Source organism: Mixophyes fleayi, chromosome 8, assembly GCF_038048845.1.
Source record: "Mixophyes fleayi isolate aMixFle1 chromosome 8, aMixFle1.hap1, whole genome shotgun sequence".
Classification (NCBI taxonomy): Eukaryota; Metazoa; Chordata; class Amphibia; order Anura; family Limnodynastidae; genus Mixophyes; species Mixophyes fleayi.
In genome coordinates, this window is record NC_134409.1 from 111,925,587 (window position 1) to 111,947,255 (window position 21,669).

At 41.9% G+C, this 21,669-nt stretch overlaps 1 long non-coding RNA gene across 1 annotated transcript; it reads right to left on the minus strand.

Annotated features, from left to right (window-relative positions):
- Positions 1–10,733: 10,733 nt before the first annotated feature.
- Positions 10,734–11,412, minus strand: LOC142100164 (uncharacterized). Its single transcript, XR_012678747.1, has 2 exons — positions 11,268–11,412; positions 10,734–11,133 (listed from the first exon to the last, which is right to left on the minus strand). It is a non-coding gene; the product is annotated as an uncharacterized LOC142100164 (long non-coding RNA).
- Positions 11,413–21,669: the final 10,257 nt, after the last annotated feature.

Genomic DNA, 21,669 nt, shown 5'->3' on the forward strand with positions numbered 1-21,669 from the left:
GTAATAGTTTTAACCCGGCGGTACTTCAGGGGGAATTGAATTCCCCTCCATGTGTCTCTTCTGAAACCACTTATCATCAACCAGTTCTCCTCCCACAGAATGCCTCCATCTTCTCTCTCTGTTTCACAAGGTGAAGAGTTTGAGATTAAACAGATTCTGGACTTCAAACGTTCCCGTGGGAGAATCAAAGACCTTATAGACTGGAAAGGATTCGGTCCAGTCCACAAGTCGCCAGATGTATTAAACTGCGATGTTTACTCTGATCTTAAAAATCGCTGGTCATCTCTGGCGATTTGCTGCGATGTCAAACACTCCCGTGTTTAGCGAACTCTCCTATGCTGTCCTCATCTAGCTGCGTGATTAGTAAACACATTCACTGCCCCTGCCTATACAGCCGGAGGTCCAGCGGCTGTTAAAAGTGTAAAAATAGATAAAAGTAAAAAAAAAAAAAAAAAAAGGGTGGGGTCCCCCGCGCCCAAGCACTATTAACCCTAGTGCTGCCAGCCTACTGCTGGTTACGTGAAAATCGGAGAAAAATTTGAGTGGGGTTCCCCCGATTTTCACGCTGTCATGGGAAAACCCCTTACACTATAAATAGACCTCGCGGCTTAGCTAAATTCATTGCGCATCAGAGCTTGTACACTGTGTACAAGCTGTTCCTGCAGTGTCATTTTTTTATTTTTTTAACCAAGCATGTTTCAGAGTGGAAAACAAATATGGGGCCCCTCCTGGGCTAAAGATCAGAAGACTGCAATCAACATGGGGGCCCTCCTGGCCAGAAGAACTGAACATTATTACAAGCATGGACTTCTGGAATACAATTTTATTTATGGACTTTACAAGCAGGGACTTTGAAATTACAAATTTATTTGGACATGGTTTACAGGCATTTTTGGATTAAAAGCTGCTGACAAAAGAAGAAGAATTCAGATTGGCGAGTATATTGGGGTTTTCTTATTTTTAATAAATTTATGTGGTATAAATGAGGGTGTGTATTGTATTTATTGTGGTTTTATTATTTTTATAAAAATGTTGTGGTAAAAAACCGGGAGTTGTGGTTTATTTAACATTTAGTTTTGTGGAACTTCAGGTCTCAACCAGCTCTGGGTGTCAGGGCATGTTGGCACTTGTGGTTCTCCAAGTGCCAGCATGTCCTGGCTGCCATGGGTATGCTGGTGCTTGTAGTTATCTTAAACAAATAACCGAAGAACGGTATAAGTATATGAACAAAAGGCACTCCAGTTAACTATTAATTGTTTGATAATTATTCATGTGTACATATAGGACCTCATTTAGAGTCGGACGCAAAGTCCGTTTAAGAAGTGTAGGAGTGGGAGTGTGCCGCAGCTTGGTAGGGTATTACGAGTGGCAAGCAAACCCAGTTGCATCCCACTCTTAATACTTGCCAAACCCAGTTGCATCCCACTCTTAATACCCTATCAAGCTGCAAGCAGTTCTTGCAGCTAGCTAACGCTTGTGCCACCTAATTCCTGCCGCAGAGCTTTAACCCTGTTTTGACGTGTGTTGCGTCTGCGTCTCACTGCAACTATGATTTATTTACATGGTCACACCTTCACAATTCCGTGTTCCTCCCATTCTCTAGTAGTGAGTCGCAAGTGTTAATTGCGTCCAAGATGCAGGCGGATTTGGTGCTTTCTGCACATGCGTGATAGTGTTTTTTTGTTGACTGCGCCTAAAACTGACTTTGCGTCCGACTATAAATGAGGTCCATAATGTCTAAAAACCAACTATATAGATTCCTATCATTGGGCGCAAAGCCTTTATTATTCGGATCACATATAGGCGAAATATTAAAATCAAAATTTGTTAAAAAATGGGGAGTAGGGAGAGATAAGTTAAAATAATATTAGGACCTTTAGAGGTACTAGCCGATAGGGATATAATATGAGAGTAAGGTGAGATATTTGATTATAAAATAATATTGTACAATATAATCCGATATACCTAAATATATGATGTAAATATATATATATATATCTCACAAGGATTTCATATCCTAATTAATTATTAGATATGTGATGAAAATAATCAACTCACAGGGCATATCACCAAAGGTATGAAAGAGGGGGGAATCTGTAGGAAAAGTATGACACTGTTAATAGATCATTTCGTATTGGCAGACAATTGCTATAGAGTGTAATCAACATTATATATATCTTTTATGCTGATATTATACCATATGCCTTCAAAAAAAAAAAATTCATGGGTTAATCCAAAGGTTGATATAGGGATAGGAATATTCTCCTATAATTACCCTATGTGTAATTCCTTCGCTATGGAGTAATGGTATCTATAAATAAATCAAATTGCAATGTCTAATGGTTATATTGACCTCAGTGTCATATGATTGAAGAGATATTATTCCTACAATCTCATTGTGTATGGGATCTTAAACTACATTACCATTGGGATAGCAAAATAAATGTGTTGATATCAGGAGGCAAATCTGTATTTACCGCTCCTAATGTATAGACTTAATGATACCTATAGTCAGTGCTTTTTTTCCCATAGAACGCTGGGAACGGCATTCCGGGACCTTTTTTTTTGGTTTGCGGCGGCTTCTCCGCCGGTCTTTAACAATAAAAAGTAAAACAAATAAACAAATACCATCTCTCCAGCGCGGCTGCTCCCTCCTCCCTTCACTATTTGCTAGGACTGTCGGGCGTGACGTCATCACGCACGTCGCGCCCGGCATTCATTCACGGAGGTGTGAGGAGCATATTCAACACAAGAAGAGGAGCGCCCCGCCAGAAAAGAAAGCTAATAAGAAGTGAAGAGGAGAAAGGAGGCAATAGAAAGCAAGGTAAGTTAAAGGAAAAATGGGCCGTTTAAAAGAAAGTGTGCAAAAAAATAAATGGTGATTTTTTTTTAAAAAAAGGCCAGCATGAGGGTGGGGGGAAGGGGGAAGGGGGTTCAGTATAAAAATTAGTAGGGCCCAGGGCACAGCATAAAAACTCAAGGGGGACCAAAAAATTAGTAAGGGCACTGGCGTTGGCACAGGATGAAACCTGAAGGGGGACATAAAAATTATTAGGGGCACTGGCACAGGATGACACCTGAAGGGGGACATAAAAATTATTAGGGGCACTGGCACAGGATGACACCTGAAGGGGGACATAAAAATTATTAGGGGCACTGGCACAGAATGAAGACTGAAGGGGGGCATAAAAATTATTATTAGTGTTTGAAATTTACTATGAACATTTGCCTGAAATACAATACATTAAAGGTATGTTTAGACATGAATATATATTTTTTTTTCATAAAATATTAACAAGATGTGAGTTCCACCACCTTTTTTTTTATAAAAAAAAAGCACCGCATATAGTAGTCCCCATTGTCAGTTATTGAACTGATATTTATAATAAAGGATATTATATTATCACAACCATATGGTCAGAATAGTCTAAATAGCGCTGGTCTATATATGTCTGTTCTGACAATTCATGGTGAGTAATAACAACCATGTAGCCAAAATAATATGAGTAGCGCTGGTATATACAGTATATGTCTATTCTGGCATTTCATGGTAAGTGATCAGTACACCTACATATCCCTTATACAAATATAGACAAATCGCCCTATCATTGTTGGATCTGAAATATATTATTATCTCATATCTGTACCTAAATCAGCGGCAATACAGCCACTATCGGTCAGTACTTCCGGGTCTGTGACGTCATCACGCCCGACGTACGTTTCGCCTTTAGCTTTTTCATAGGGTCATAGGGTCAGGCTTGTAGTTATGCAAACATCAGCATGCCCACACTGTTTATGGTAACCCGGGCTGGCTGGGACTTGTAGTTCCACAAAACAAAATGGCGTCTGTTCGGTTTTTTTACTTAATTTTCGCCGCTACTACCCTACGCCCACTGTCCAGAGGTGTAGGAAGAGTCATAGTGCTTTCAGTACTGGGCTAGGAGTCCTTAGAGGGGGGGTGCTCTTTTTTTCGGTGGACCCCACTCCCTAGGGAATCCAGCCCAGCGCTGAACAGCCTGGAGTTGGCTGTCATTATGGCAGACGGACCCCTGCCGCGTGTCCCCCAGCCATAGTGCCACCCACCCCGGCTGGTTGGCCTAGTGCTGCTTATGTGAAAATTAGGGGGAACCCACACAACATTTTCACAGATTTTCACGCAATCAGCAGTGGGCTGGCAGCACTAGGGTTAAGAGTGCTCGGGCAGGGGGACACCACGCGCTTTTTTTTTTAACTTTTATCTATTTTTAAACTTTTGACAGGGGCAGTGTAACAGTGATGTGTTTACTAATCACTCAGGAGAGTTTACATAATCGCAGCTTCATACATTTGAGACTTGTATAGCTAGAGTGGCAAACAGTCGGGAGTTTGATCTCTATCGATTTTGGAAATAGCGATTTTGACAGAAACACATCTCTGGCGATTTTACATGAATTCTCAGGTTCATACATCAGCGAGTTTCAACTCTCGTGAGAAAATCGCTGGATTTTCAAAATCGGAGCTTAATAGATTTACCCTCTGGTCTGCTCATTACTTTTTGCACTTTCTTGATTGGCTAATTGCCTGTCAGCTCTGCCTATTTAAAGCACCTGCTTTTTTACCAGGTTGCCAGATCTTCAGGTCTCTCCTCCTGGTTAGACGTGTCCCAGTACTGGCTCCTGTATCACTGCTTATCTACTTGTCTTCCTGATTCAACGCCGCTAACCCAACTCCACAGGATTCTACCAACAACAGCTGCTGCAGACCATCTTATCTATTTGTGTTCCTGATGCAACGGTGCAAACCCAGCTCCCCAGAATTCCACCAGCAGCCACTGCTGCAGAGACTCTTATCTATCTGTATTCCTGATTCTGGGCGCTACCAAGCCCTCAGGATTTCATCAGTAGTCTTTGCTTCTGGACTTTTCCTGCTCCTTGTTTCTCTGTTCTCCAGGCTCTTCCTCAGGTTTTGCCTGTTACCCTCTGAGAGGACCGAAACCTGCGGTTAGGGAGACGCCAAGTCAATGCTCCCTTGCGGGAGCCTCTGGTGAAAACCTCCCTCTCCGTTAGACTCCGCACGTTAACGGGGGTAGTGTCAAACCGGGCAAACACTTCGGGCTTCCGAAGACATTCTGATTGTGACACAAACTATATGCACAGCGATCTGTATTTTAATTAGAGATGGGCGGGCTCCGTTCCGCGAGAACCGAACCCACCCGAACTTTGCCTATCCGAGTACCGAGCCGAGTAGGCTCGGTACTCTCCCGTCCCCTCGGAATCCAAATTGAGGCCGAACGTCAACGTGACGTCGTCGGATCTCGTGGCTTGGTTCTCGCGATACTTGAAAATTATAAAAACCCGCCTCCACAGCAATCCATCGCCATTTCACAGAGGGAGAGAGCAGGGTGTAGTCACAGGCTGATTAGAGCAGGGACAGACAATACAATTCTGATTCCAATTGTGCTAACAATCGATAGAGAAGAGAGGAGGATAGAGGAGTCTTTTTTTTTTTTCAATATTTGGCACTCAAAGTGCTTTTTGGGTTTCCCCCATTATTTTGCATAAATATTTCTGGCTGTCCAAAGTACTATCTGTGAGCAGATTAAAAAAATAATTTTTAGCACTCCCAAGTGCTATTTAGGTGTTCCCCATTGTTTTGCATTAATATTTCTGGCTGTCCAAAGTACTATCTGTCAGCAGATTAAAAAAAATAATTTTTAGCACTCCCAAGTGCTTTTTGGGTGTCCCCCATTATTTTGCATAAATATTTCTGGCTGTCTAAATTACTATCTGTCAAAAGATTTAAAAAATATTTTTTAGCACTCCCAAGTGCTTTTTGGGTGTCCCCCATTATTTTGCATAAATATTTCTGGCTGTCCAAATTACTATCTGTCAGCAGATTTAAAAAATAATTTTTAACACTCCCAAGTGCTTTTGGGGTGTCCCCCATTATTTTGCATTAATATTTCTGGCTGTCAAAAGTCATATTTGTCAGCAGTATCTAAAACAATTTGTAGCACTACAAGTGCTTTGGGCTCAGAATGGATTCAAAACAGTCCACATATGAGCAGAATGAGCAACCAGGTTCTTTCACCAGTCCTGATGGTAGTGTTCCCAGTACGTCATCTGGGCAAGGCAATGTCAAACTACACAGTGTTTTGAAATCAGTCCAAAAACCACACCCCAAATAAAATTTACTGTGTTGAAGTGAAAAAGAAGTGTAACTGAGGAAAAGTTAAGTGCCAATAAAAAAAAATTGCCAACATGCCATTCTACACACGCAGTGGCAAAGAGAGAATGAGGCCTTCACCTTTCTCTATTAGTGGCAGATCCAAAAAAGTTACCCAGCCTACAATTGGTGCACAACTACTGGTACGCGTCAAAGCCAAGCTGCAAGATAACAGTAAGGCATTAGAGGATAATGTTTGCTCTGAATCACAAATGACACCAATCCCTGTGGAGAGTCCATCCAACAGTGGGATGTCTAATCGTGAGCATTCTGTTAGTGTACCCATAAAGAAGGGCCCTTTCAGCACTTCTGCTGATGTGTGCCTGAACAGCCCGAGTGTAGCCGGTGATACACAAATTGAGGATGCCACTTTGGAATTAGAAGAGGATGAGGGGGAGATTTGTGAAGGCGACGAGGGCGCTAATGAGGATGTTGAGGAGGATGAGGTTGTTTTTGTAAGTCCTGCACCAGTGGCAGCAGTTCTGGCACATGACAAGATAAAGGGCATTGTCATGCCAGGCCATAAAACTAAAAAATCCACTTCTTATGTGTGGAATTATTTCTACCCCAATCCAGACAACAAATGTATAGCCATGTGTAGTGTATGTCAAGCCACAGTCAGTCGAGGGAGGGACCTTAACCATCTTGGAACCTCGTCTATGTTACGCCATTTGACGAGAGTTCATGGCAAAGTGTTGGGAAAAGCTGAAAGTTCTTCCAAAAAAATTACAAGCACTCCATCATCAGCTAGGACCCTCCGGTCACTGACATCCCGACGGCTACAAAATACATCCAACACACCCTCCTCATCAATATCCTCAGTACCGCTCGGAGTTAGCCCGGCATCCCACTTATTAAGGCTGGATGACTCCTGCACTATTATTGATTCCTCTGAAGAAAGCGTTAGTCCCACTGCTGCTGCTGTGGCTGCTGCTGGGGGTGAATCGTCAGCCCAGAGGCAGGTCAAGAAAATGAGCAGTCCTACATTTCAGCAATTAACTGTGAAACAATCATTTGCTAGGGGAAGAAAATATGACAGCAGTCACCCAGTCGCCAAGCGAATCACAGACGCCATGGCTGCAATGTTAGTGTAAGATCTGCGTCCAATCTCCACAATAAACGCAGCTGGTTTTTCACAGTTAATTGAGGTTTTGTTTCCGCGTTACAGAATTCCATCGTGACACCATTTTTCCCGTAAAGCAATTCCATAACTATACCAAAAAGTGTGTAAAAATGTAGAGATTGCGCTGAAAAATTACATTCTGCCCACTGTCCACTTAACCACAGATACGTGGACAAGTGGAAGTGGCCAATCCAAAGACTATATGACTGTGACAGCCCACTGGGTTGGTCATTCACCTTCACCAGCAGGAACAGCAGCAGCATGTACACCACTACGTAACATTTGTCACAGGCAGGCCACTCTTTGTATCACCGGCTTCACTAACAGGCATACAGCTGACAATTTGTTATGCAAACTAAAAGATGTGATTGATACATGGCTTATACCACTTGGACTCTCCCCAGGATATGTCATTTCTGATAACGCCAACAAGCATTACAGCTGGGTGATTTCCAGCACATTCCCTGTTTTGCTCACACCATCAACTTGCTGGTGCAGAGCTTCCTACGAAATAACCGTGAGGTGCAGGAGATGCTTTCGGTGGTCCGTAAAATTTCAGGCCATTTCAGGCATTCAGCCACAGCATGTAGGAGATTACAGCAGCTCCAAGAGCAGTTTAACTTGCCCTGCCACCAACTTAAGCAAGAGGTGGTAACTAGGTGGAATTCCACCCTGTACATGCTTCAGAGGATGGAGGAACAGCACAAAGCCATCCAAGCATATTGCAGAAGCCATGACATTGGGAAAAGAGGGGGGATGTATTTCACTCTTGCACAGTGGGGAATCCTTTCAGTGCTGTGCAAGGTGCTGAAACCATTTGAAGTTGTGACGTGTGAGGTGAGTACAGACTGTGCTAGTTTGAGCCAAGTCATTCCTTTAATTAGACTATTGGAAAAGCAGCTTGAGAAACTGAAGGAGGAGCTGAAAGCAAGCAATTCAGCAAAGTATGTTGGCCTTGTCGATCAAGTACTTCATTCGCTTCACAATGATCCTCGAGTTATTAAGATCTTGAACTCGGATCAGTACGTTTTGGCCACTGTGCTTGATCCAAGGTTTAAGACCTACATTGAGTCTTTACTTGTAAATTAGCGAGATGTGAACTTTTGCAAGGAGCTATTGCTCAGCAAGTTGGCCGCTGAACTGGGCCTCGGCTTGACGACGTGTCCACCTTCACTTTCCCAAGCTGCTGCTGCTCGTAAAAAATTAAATTTCCAAAAAAGAAGCAGGGAAGACGCAGGGGGCAGACCAGAACAATTTAACATCTGGGCTGGTTTGAAGGATTTTTCTAAAAAATGTGTCACCTTGCCCATAACTCCCTCCAATACGAGTATAGACATGCAAAGGTGCCCACCCTCCAGTGTGTACTCTGAATGAGTATTCAGTACAGCCGGGAACTTAGTCAGTGATCGCCGTAGAAGGTTACTTCCAAAAAATGTGTAGAAAATGATGTTTATAAAAATGAACTACATCTTCCACGAGGAAGGCCTTCACCATCAAAGACATCCAAGCACTGACTGTTCTCTAATGGCGGATTCAAGCGGCGATGAATTGATAGTCTGTGATGATGATGTACACACTGATGAGGGTGAGGATGAAGCTCCAGATGATGACCATAACATCTTTTTAAAACTTTCTATTTAAGTCTAGGGTGCAATCTACCCCCAAAGAGGAAAGGGACTTGGGGCATTTCCATATAACGTACCGTCTTGAAAGGCTGCTGTTTGGGCATTTTATCCTTAAGGGTAGGGTGTCATACACACAGTGACCCCAAAATGGCTTTCTCCATTTCAATTAATATTGTACAGTCTATAACGGCTGAATTTTTTTGTATTTTCGACAAGTGGAGGGGGGCCTATAGAGACAGAAACCAAACTGGCTTTCTCCATTTTAATTAATAGTGTACAGTCTATAACGGCTGAATTGTTTTGTATTTTCGACAAGTGGAGGGGGGTCTAGAGAGACAGAAACCAAACTGGCTTTCTCCATTTCAATTAATATTGTACAGTCTATAACGGCTGATTTTTTGGGTATTTTCGACAAGTGGAGGGGGGCCTAGAGAGACAGAAACCAAACTGCCTTTGTCCATTTCTTTACATATTTAACTATAAGTGTAGGGTGTAATATTCATCCAAAGACGATGGCTGCATTGCCAATATGCATAGATGGAGAGGAAGACAATCTGGTTTGTGTGTAGAATTAATGAAGGCCTACCTACCAGGAATTAAACTGTTTTTTTGATAAGTTATTAGCTTTACAATTACATTACTTATCCAAGAAACAGGTGGAGCACTAAATTTGGTTCTTCTAGGCCCAAAAACATTGATTTTCCAACAAAATAGCAAAACAAAACCAAACAAAACCAAAACCAAAACCAAAAAGCGCAATGGCGGTTTTACAAAACCAAAACACAACGGTAATCCAAAACCAAAACCGAATACAAAACCAAAACACGGGGGTCAGTGACCATCTCTACATCAGAGTAACAGATATGACTTGAAGAACCAGCAATGCAAGAATGAAAGGAGAGGCCTTAAAAAGGGAGGCTGACCAATGGTAATCCTGACCAGTACACGGGTGTAGCAAACACAGATGCAGACCATGACTAATCATCTGCACTAGAACAGGAATTAAAGTGACAGTCAGTGTTTAGAGGCTCGGGGAGAGATACCCGGGGAGCGGAGTGTGATAATATCCCTAAAGCATAGTGGTGGGTTAGTTGACAATATTAACCCTAGTCTGTGTGGTAGGGAATATAGATTGTAAGCTCCTCTGGGGCTGGGAGTGATGTGCATGATAAAATATTCTCTGTAAGGCACAGATCATTATGTAGGTGCTATATGAAAACCTGTCAATAAATAAATCTTATATTAGAAATGCTAAAAGAATCCCAGATATACTTCTATCTTTTAATGCTAAATAACGTGTTCAATAGAATATCGTGGACATTTATATCCCTCACTCTGGAAGTTGTTAGCATCTATGGAGATTTCCTTACAGGCATATTTGCTCTATATTCAGACCCATCAGCAATGATAGTGATCAATGGGACACCATCCAATAGGGTTATTATCCGAAACGGTACTAGACAAAGATGTCCGCTGTCGTCCATGGTCTTCACTCTGGTTATTGAACCCTTACCGGCAGTCATTAGATCTTCACAAGTATATCAGGAAAAGTTTCCTCCGCTCTCTTTCAGATTACAAACTGATCTGGCTTTGTGGCGCCCCCTTTAAAATTTATTGGCCAGGCAGTATAATTATGTATTATATGTATTCCTTATTTATCTTTAAACTTTAGTCTTCTTGCCTTAAGGCTTTTAAAGGTGTTTATTCTGCACCATTTGTGCAGCGTGCATGTAACATGTACATTAATCCCCTTAATACTTAAAAGATCACAGTAGACAAAATTCGGCTTATTTTTTTATTCCATGCTTCTTAATTGCACTTAGATTAACCTAAATGCTAAATAACTGAGTGTCATGCTTCTTAATTGCACTTAGATTAACCTTAATTCTTCTGCATTGGGACCATTACCATTGTAAATCTAAACAGATTAACCTACATGCTAAATAACTGTGTGTCATGCTTCTTAATTGCACTTAGATTAACCTTAATTCTTCTGCATGGGACCATTACCATTGTCAGTGTGTCTAAACCTAACTTATTTGTTTTTCCTTTTCTTCTTTTTTTCTTTTTTTTTGTATTTTCTGAATGCTCTTTAGGGTGAGGTGACTCCGGCAGGTGGAGAAGTTCACCGTCATCGTCACGTCTTATGCCTCTAAAACGTCAGACGATTACGTCTGTAACCTGTAACAATGAAAAATAACAGCTTATTAAGTTAAAGATTCACTTTTTCATGGTAGACAGAATTTGTAGAGGAAATCTTGTACAACACTGGTCTAGACTGTAATTTATACATTAGCTGGAACATATATATTTACCTTTCCTTGTGCCTTTAGTAACGGTCACATGCTTCTTCTGCCTTGTGTACCGTCTCCTCTTCCGGGAAGTCACTGCCCGAGTTTTGGGCAGGTGGCCCTTCTTATGTTTCCTTTGATAGGCCATTGTGGTGGCCAATTTGCCTTCAGCCAGGAGCAAATGACTTGTAGGCTCCCAGCCTCCTATTTTATACCCTGAGACTACTTATGATGTCATATGGGTGGGGTTTGGGTGTGGTCTGGACAATTTTTGTGACATTGTCAATTTGTCATGTGGGTGTGGCCAATTAACCAGTCATAAGGGTCATACTAAACATTAACATCTGCGTTCACAGCAACAATAAAACAGGTGACTGAAATATATGTTCCAGGAGAAGAAAGAAGCAAGCTTTATATTTGGTTTACTTTGTAAACACAATCACATATGTTTGGAAACGTTGTGAAAAACAGCTCAAACAGACCTACACGTAGTGGGAGGGTTATTAAGTACAGCCAGGGTTTCCAGCTGTCAGTAAATTTATTGACACTAAAATAACTGAATTTGCTACCAGTCATTAACAAAACTAAATGTCAGACAAAAACAGACCATTGATCACAATAATTTCTTACAGGTGATTATGCTTAATCATTAGTCTTCTCTTAATCCAGAAAACCATATCCATATGTATTGATAATGGAAGGACTCTTTTTGTATGTGACATAACACAAATCAAAGTAAAAACATATTATTTATTACCTGATGACAGCTGGATAAAAACATCAAAACGAGCCAAGCTTCAAATTCGCATATATTCCCCAATCGATGTGTGGATATACACTTACCTCCGCTTGATGAAATACAGGCATGTAGAGTAAGTTCTCCTCTGTGAAGTGAGTTGGTAAGATGCCAGCGACTTGCCTCCGTAGTCTGCGGGTTCGCTGAGTAACCGTCACTGGGTATAGGATCCCCACTACCCTCGTTATTGTAGCACCCAATGCTACATTGGACATTGAGCTGGACAACATCAAATGTCTTCTCAAAAACATTGAACAGATATGAGATAAATGGGATGAGATCATCATAGATTTACCCACCAGTCGTCACCTACCCACTCAATCCGATGCCGAAAAGCACTATAGGGTCAACGTTTTCTATGTAGCTGTAGACTCCATTCTCTCTGGTTTTCATCATCCATTTACTTCTTTGAAAGTAATTTGTGATTTGCAGAGCCGTAACTAGGGTGGTGCGGGCGGTGCCGTCGCCAGTGTCGGACTGGCCTGCCGGGGAGTCGGGGTATTCCCCGGGAGGCCCTGTTGCCTGATGACCCCGCCCTCTTTGTTGGTGGGGCGGAGCAGAGAATTACTGAGCTGCGGTCAGTCTACATATGAAACGGAGACTGTTAAACTAATAAATCCCTGCCTACAGCCAGCACGTGAGAACACTTCCTGCTCCTGAGACAGAGAGAGGCAGAAATGCTTCACAGTGACACAGATCTCAGATTACTCCTTTTGCTGTAGTTGCAGGCGTCCTGTAGTCATAAAGTTGCCGTCCTAACTGCAGTGTGAGTCCGTGTAATCAGTAAGTGTAATAAATCGTGCAAACTTCTCTAGAGCTCTCCACTGTGTGACCTCGGAGGGAGGGAGATAAATTAGAATGGCTTCATGGTGATATATGTCTTCAGTGCCTCTATAAAAGGATCCTATTGCAGCTGACCAATGAATGGATTCCTAATAAACTAGTAACCAAATTCACTGTTTATATCATGTTCCATGTTTATTTGTTTTCAATCAATTTTGGGACTTTATTCCCTATAGAAGCATATCTTAATCAGAATAAAACACATTGAGACAGTTAGGTCCTTATAGGATTGCATCTGCTATATGCTTTAATATTAATGTTTTGCTTTTGTCCTTTGTAGTGGCATTGGATTATTATTGAGTGTACATTTTGTGGGTAGATCATTTTTTAGAGTCCTGTTTTTATTTGCCAGTGTCTAGAGTGTAATTAGATTTATGTAATATTTTAAATGTGCATATATTTTTATGCTAATAATTTTGTGGTCTCCATAGTGCTTCATGGATATATTAATTTTTAGTCTATACCCTTATATTGTGGTTTTCATATGATGAATGGTTGATCTCTAGTACTGTATTATAGCATTTGTTTTCTGTGTACACTATGAGGGGAGAGAACACTAACCACAAAGAATGGACAGCACACAAATAGCTGATGACGATTGATTGTATTCAATTCATCCCTCCCCTTCCCCTGTCTCACACAGTGCCTTCCATGCTGCATTTGCTCCCCTTCACTTACCTTCCTATTGACTTCTTTCTTCTCTTCTGCCTTTCCTTCGCGGCTCCTCACTGCAAATGTCCTCTTTTTCTTTATGGACCATACTATGGTGCTATACGTTGTCCTCCATGGGATGACCCCATCCCCTTTAATGACTGACCACAACCCCTCTTACAGTTGGCCACACCCCATTGTAGTGGGCCCCTACCGCTGCATTTCCCCCGGTGGGCCCTTCATGTCCCAGTCCGACACTGGCCGTCGCCCAGGGCGCAAGCCCAAGGGGGCGCAGCAGCCGCCCGCTACCTACCTCTGTGCCCTGGCTCAATCACACACAGCGTCCCCCCACCAGAAACAATTTGTTCCTGGCATCGGAAGCTTGAATGGCGCTGTAGATGCGGCCGAGCGGCATCCTGCATTAGCATTTGGAGCTCAAATGCGTTCCAAATGCCGAACTTGCTGTCAGTGGAACGCATAGTTCCACCGCTGGAACACACGAAAAAAGAGGAGCAGTAGGTCAAATTCTTTTATATAACACACAATGACAGGGTCTAATGGGTTTTGTGTGTGTGTGTGTATATGTATATATATATATATATATATATATATATATATATGAATTCTTTCAGTAAAGTGATAGCCACACCCACACATTAGGTTGGCCACACCCACTTGTCAAATGCCACTCCCACTTATATGGGGGGCGCTGGTGCCCTGTCTCGCCCAGGGCACCAAAATGTCTAGTTACGGCATTGGTGACTTGTTTAAGTCTCTTTAGGAGTTCAACAAAATGAGTTTTGAAGCCCTGTGCTCCGCAGCTGAAAACTTTCAGCAACAATACAAGAAAGATATTGCCCAAGATTTCAGTGACACACTCCCTTTCCTGAAGTGAATTTATAGTAGAAACTTTAAGTTGGAAAGCAGCCAAAGGAACTTCTTACAGAAATCCTAGAACTTTCTGGGGTGTTTCCCAACATCAAAGTTTATTTGCACATTTTCCTCAGTTTGCCGGGATCTGTTGCTTCTAATGAATGTTCAGTGTGCTGAAGAACGTAAAATGCTATCATTGCTCAACTATGGGGCAAGAACATTGAATGGGCTAGCCATGCTTAATATTAACTGTGACGTGGCACAAAAGCTGGATTTTTCCAAATTGATTGCTACATTTGCAGAAAAAAAAATTAGATAAGCACTTCTAATTTGAAATCTCCAAAATTCCAGTACATCAGTATATATATACAGTAATTATTTGTGAATTTTAATAAAGTTAAGCAATAAAAATCAATTTAAAATACATTTTTATTGTTTTTGGGGCTTTTTTTTAAGAAAAGGGTGGTGTGGGGCCATTTAATTTGGGTTTCCCTGGGCCACGATGAACCTCTGAATAGGCCTGGTTCTTAGTGTTGATCACTGAACATCTAGGTGTAATTGATCCACTATGACCCAGTATTCTAATATGCTATGCCCTAAACTATATCTGCAGAGCTCTTAAAAGGTATCCGATAAACATTGGAGATATTATTTTTTAGAGGTAGATGCCACTACAGTTTAAGATTAAAGGTATTTTTTGAGTTTTGTACCAATTTTTTCCATTTCGACTATGTGGTTTTGGAATGGAGATTAAACTTTGGTCACTCTAATCCATTTTATACTGTTTTTAGGACAGTCAAGGTATTTTTGGGTAGTAGTGTGATGTCATTTGTAAAAATCCATGAATAGTCATTGAGGGATGTTCTGAAAAAACGTGAATGTTGCAGATTTTTTAATCTTTTAAATTTTGTTGAAGGTAAATAACAAAGGCTCCAAATTCACACAAGACACACAATAGTAATAATTTGTGGGCATTTGGAGAATTCTAAAAGGTATCCCTAATATTTACGATAAATTAAGCTATTTCTAGAGCACTGACTCGAAGGGGTAAATGTATCAAGCTGTGAGTTTCTGGTGGGTTTGAAAATTGGAGATGTTGTCTATATCGATCAATCAGGTTCTACTTACCATTCATTTAGTACATTCTACAAAATGTCAGCTAGAATCTGATTGGTTTCTATCGGCAACATCTCCACTTTTCAAACCCGCCAGAAACTCGCAGCTTGGTACATTTACCCCTAAGAGTTTTTTGTCTGTATCTTCAATGGGTTAATACTTTTTAGCAATGAATTTCCCAATTTATTTGCATTTTGTCTTGCAAATACCCTTTTATGTTTATTGTTTCTCTGTATCAGAACTTTTTAAATTGCATTGCTTTGAATTTTGTGCCAGCATGTTTTAGGGAAAACTTCCATTGTGATGGAACCTGAGCTTGTTTTCTAGGAGTTCCAAATGGACAATTGTTTTGCCAGTGAATCATTAGTAATTGCCAAATCCTCACTATAGGGAAATAGAGCCGATTACAGTACAAGTTATGAACAGTACAGTCATGGCCAAAAGTTTTGAGAATGACACAAATATTGGTTTTTATATAATGATGATGATGATGATGATGACTGATACAGGCAAGCAGACACCATGAAGGAAAAATTCCACTCACTTCTGTGTTACAGGCTGTTTCACAGATGTGTGACGTTCTGACTATACAGTAATCAAGTTCCACTTTTGCTCTGTCATTTCCTTAAATGTCAATCTGCACTATCACTATTTGTATATACATATTTTGCAGAATATACAATCTATAAATAGAGCTGGGGCAATGAAGATCGATTGATTCTGCACCATGGTGTGGTTGGTTTAGCAGTAGGCATAGCTCTGGCACAGCAAAACACTGTAAAAGTAATGCATGCAGCAGCTGAAATTCATACAAAGAATCTTGATTTGGTGTACCAGAATAAATATTACTAGTATTGGCTATTATTTTTTGCCCTCTGGCTATTGGCTACCCCACATATTAATCACTTTAAGAACTGCTTTGCACTATCGGATTAAGTAATTGTCTTCCACAACCGTATAAATTGCTTCTATAGTTTGCTGCACTGAAAGTAGCTGGTGATAAAACTTGCTGTCTCAAACTGTCACACATTGCACCAGCTAAACCTGCATTATGGTCTGTTTTCACCTGTTTCCCTCTGCATTCACTTGCTGGCAGGGGCAGGCTTGCTTGGGGGGCAGGGGGGCATCTACCCACTTGGTCGGTCCCATGGTGGGCTACCTTCGGCTGGGTCACTGGGCCTCCTGCATTTTTTTCATTTAAAATATGTTGCTGAGTTGAGTCTTGCCCCCTGGGCTAAAGCATGCCAGCCCTCCTCTGCTTGCTGGGCTGAATTGAGCATGCACACACCTGGTTTGCTCATTACTTCTTGCACTCTCTTGATTGGCTAATTGCCTATCAGCTTTGCCTATTTAAAGCAAGTGCTTTTTTACCAGGTTGCCAGATTTTCAGGTCTCTCCTCCTGGTGAGACGTGTCCAAGTACTGGCTCCTGTATCAATGCTTATCTACTTGTCTTCCTGATTCAACAGCGCTACACAGCTCCACAGGATTCCACCAGCAACAGCTGCTGCAGACTATCTTATCTACTTGTTTTCCTGATGCAACGGTGCTAACCCAGCTTCACAGAATTCCACCAGCAGCCACTGCTGCAGAGACTCTTATCTATCTGTATTCCTGATTCTGGGCACTACCAAGCCCTCAGGATTTCATCAGTAGTCTTTGCTTCTGGACTTTTCTTGCTCCCTGTTTCTCTGTTCTCCAGGCTCTTACTCAGGTTTTGCCTGTTACCCTCTGAGAGGACCGCAACCTGTGGTTAGGGAGACGCCAAGTCAATGCTCCCTTGCGGGAGCCTCTGGTGAAAACCTCCCTCTCCGTTAGACTACGCACGTTAACGGGGGTAGTGTCAAACCGGGCAAACACTTCGGGCTTCCGAAGACCTTCTGATTGTGACACAAACTATGTGCACAGCGATCTGTATTTTAATTAGAGATGGGCGGGCTCAGTTCCCCGAGAACCGAACTCACCCGAACTTTGCCTATCCGAGTACCGAGCCGAGTAGGCTCGTTACTCTCCCGCCCGCTCGGTATCCAAATCGAGGCCGAACGTCATCGTGACGTCGTCGGATCTCGTGGCTCGGTTCTCGCGATACTTGAAAATTATAAATACCCGCCTCCGCAGCAATCCATCACCATTTCACAGAGGGAGAGAGCAGGGTGTAGTCACAGGCTGATTAGAGCAGGGACAGACAATACAATTCTGATTCCAATTGTGCTAACAATCGATAGAGAAGAGAGGAGGATAGAGGAGTCTTTTTTTTTTCAATATTTGGCACTCAAAGTGCTATTTAGGTGTCCCCCATTGTTTTGCATTAATATTTCTGGCTGTCCAAAGTACTATCTGTCAGCAGATTTAAAAAATAATTTTTAGCACTCCCAAGTGCTTTTTGGGTGTCCCCCATTATTTTGCATAAATATTTCTGGCTGCCCAAATTACTATCTGTGAGCAGATTTAAAAAATAATTTTTAGTACTCCCAAGTGCTTTTTGGGTGTCCCCCATTACTTTGCATAAATATTTCTGGCTGTCCAAATTACTATCTGTCAGCAGATTTAAAAAATAATTTTTAGCACTCCCAAGTGCTTTTTGGGTGTCCCCCATTATTTTGCATAAATATTTCTGGCTGTCCAAAGTACTATCTGTCAGCAGATTTAAAAAATAATTTTTAGCACTCCCAAGTGCTTTTGGGGTGTCCCCCATTATTTTGTATAAATATTTCTGGCTGTCCAAAATACTATCTGTGAGCAGATTTAAAAAATAATTTTTAGCACTCCCAAGTGCTTTTTGGGTGTCCACCATTATTTTATATAAATATTTCTGGCTGTCCAAAGTACTATCTGTGAGCAGATTAAAAAAATAGTTTTTAGCACTCCCAAGTGCTTTTTGGGTGTCCCCCATTGTTTTACATTAATATTTCTGGCTGTCCAAAGTACTATCTGTCAGCAGATTTAAACATTTTTTTTTGGCACTCCCAAGTGCTTTTTGGGTGTCCCCCATTATTTTGCATAAATATTTCTGGCTGTCCAAATTACTATCTGTCAGCAGATTTAAAAAATAATTTTTAGCACTCCCAAGTGCTTTGGGGGTTCCTCATTATTTTGCATTAATATTTCTGGCTGTCAAAATTCATATTTGTCAGCAGTATCTAAAACAATTTGTAGCACTACAAGTGCTTTGGGCTCAGAATGGATTCAAAGCAGTCCACATATGAGCAGAATGAGCAACCAGGTTCTGTCACCAGTCCTGATGGTAGTGTTCCCAGTACGTCATCTGGGCAAGGCGATGTCAAACTACAGTGTTTTGAAATCAGTCCAAAAAACACACCCCAAATTTTTTTTTACTGTGTTCAAGAGAAAAAGAAGTCTAACTGAGGAGAAGTTAAGTGCCGATAAAAAAAAAATTGCCAACATGCCATTCTACACACGCAGTGGCAAAGAGAGAATGAGGCCTTCACCTTTCTCTATTAGTGGAAGATCCCAAAAAGTTACCTAGCCTACAAGTGGTGCACAACTACTGTTACGCGTCAAAGCCGAGCTGCAAGATAACAGTAAAGCATTAGAGGATAATGTTTGCTCTGAATCACAAATGACACCAATCCCTGTGGAGAGTCCATCCAACAGTGGGATGTCTAATCGTGAGCATTCTGTTAATGTACCCATAAAGAAGGGCCCTTTCAGCAGTTCTGCTGATGTGTGCCTGAACCGCCCGAGTGTAGCCGCTGATACACAAATTGAGGATGCCACTTTGGAATTAGAAGAGGATGAGGGGGAGATTTGTGTAGGCGACGAGGGCGCTAATGAGGATGTTGATGAGGAGGAGGTTGTTTGTGTAAGTCCTGCACCAGTGGCAGCAGTTCTGGCACGTGACAAGAAAAAGGCCATTGTCATGCCTGGGCATAAAACAAAAAAATCCACTTCTTATGTGTGGAATTATTTCTACCACAATCCAGACAACAACTGTATTGCCATTTGTAGTGTATGTCAAGACACAGTCAGTCGAGGGAGGGACCTTAACCATCTTGGAACCTCGTCTATGTTACGCCATTTGATGAGAGTTCATGGCAAAGTGTTGGGAAAAGCTGAAAGTTCTTCCCAAAAAATTACAAGCACTCCATCATCAGCTAGGACCCTCCGGTCACCGACATCCCGACAGCTACAAAATACACCCACCACACCATCCTCATCAATATCCACAGTAGCGCTCGGAGTTAGCCTGGCATCCCACTTATTAAGACTGGATGACTCCTGCACTATTATTGATTCCTCTGAAGAAAGCGTTAGTCCCACTGCTGCTGCTGTTGCTGCTGCTGGGGGTGATTCGTCAGCCCAGAGGCAGGTCAAGAAAATGAGCAGTCCTACATTTCAGCAATTAACTGTGAAACAATCATTTGCTAGGGGAAGCAAATATGACAGCAGTCACCAAGTCGCCAAGCGAATCACAGACGCCATGGCTGCAATGTTAGTGTTAGATCTGCGTCCAATCTCCACAATAAACGTAGCTGTTTTTCACAGTTAATTGAGGTTTTGTGTCCGCGTTACAGAATTCCATTGCGACACCATTTTTCCCGTAAAGCAATTCCACAACTATACCAAAAAGTGTGTAAAAATGTAGAGATTGCGCTGAAAAATGACATTCTGCCCACTGTCCACTTAACCACAGATATGTGGACAAGTTGAAGTGTCCAAACCAAAGACTATATGACTGTAACAGCCCACTGGGTTGGTCATTCACCTTCACCAGCAGGAACAGCAGCAGCATGTACACCACTACGTAACATTTGTCACAGGCAGGCCACTCTTTGTATCACCGGCTTCACTAACAGGCATAGAGCTGACAATTTGTTATGCAAACTAAGAGATGTGATTGATACATGGCTTATACCACTTGGACTCTCCCGAGGATATGTAATTTTTGATAACGCCAACAATATAGTGCAAGCATTACAGCTGGGTGATTTCCAGCACATTCCCTGTTTTGCTCACACCATCAACTTGCTGGTGCAGAGCTTCCTACGAAATAACCGTGAGGTGCAGGAGAAGCTTTCGGTGGCCCGTAAAATTTCAGGCCATTTCAGGCATTCAGCTACAGCATGTAGGAGATTACAGCAGCTCCAAGAGCAGTTTAACTTGCCCTGCCACCAACTTAAGCAAGAGGTGGTAACTAGGTGGAATTCCATCCTGTACATGCTTCAGAGGACGGAGGAACAGCGCAAAGCCATCCAAGCATATTACACAAGCCATGACATTGGGAAAGGAGGGGGGATGTTTTTCACTCTTGCACAGTGGGGAATCCTTTCAGTGCTGTGCAAGGTGCTGAAAACATTTGAAGTTGTGACATGTGAGGTGAGTGCAGACTGTGCTAGTTTGAGCCAAGTCATTCCTTTAATTAGACTATTGGAAAAGCAGCTTGAGAAACTGAAGGAGGAGCTGAAAGCAAGCAATTCAGCAAAGTATGTTGGCCTTGTCAATCAAGTACTTCATTCGCTTCACAATGATCCTTGAGTTATTAAGATCTTGAACTCGGATCAGTACGTTTTGGCCACTGTGCTTGATCCAAGGTTTAAGACCTACATTGAGTCTTTACTTGTAAATGAGCGAGATGTGAACTTTTGCAAGAAGCTATTGCTCAGCAAGTTGGCCACTGAACTGGGCCTCGGCTTGTCGACGTGTCCTCCTTCACATTCCCAAGCTGCTGCTGCTCATAAAAAATTAAATTTTCCAAAAAGAAGCAGGGAAGATGCAGGGGGCAGACCAGAACAATTTAACATCTGGGCTGGTTTGAAGGATTTTTCTAAAATATGTGTCACCTTGCCCATAACTCCATCCAATACTAGTATAAACATGCAAAGGATGGTGGAGGATTATTTTCAAGAGGTAATTGATATGGAAATGTCAGACAGTCCCTTTCCTTACTGGGAGGAAAAGCAGGCCATTTGGAAACCCATGTACAAAACTTGCTTTGCAATACCTAAGCTGCCCACCCTCCAGTGTGTACTCTGAACGAGTATTCAGTACAGCCGGGAACTTAGTCAGTGATCACCGTCAAAGGTTACTTCCAAAAAATGTGGAGAAAATGATGTTTATAAAAATGAACTACATCTTCCACGAGGAAGGCCTTCACAATCAAAGACATCCAAGCACTGACTGTTCTCTA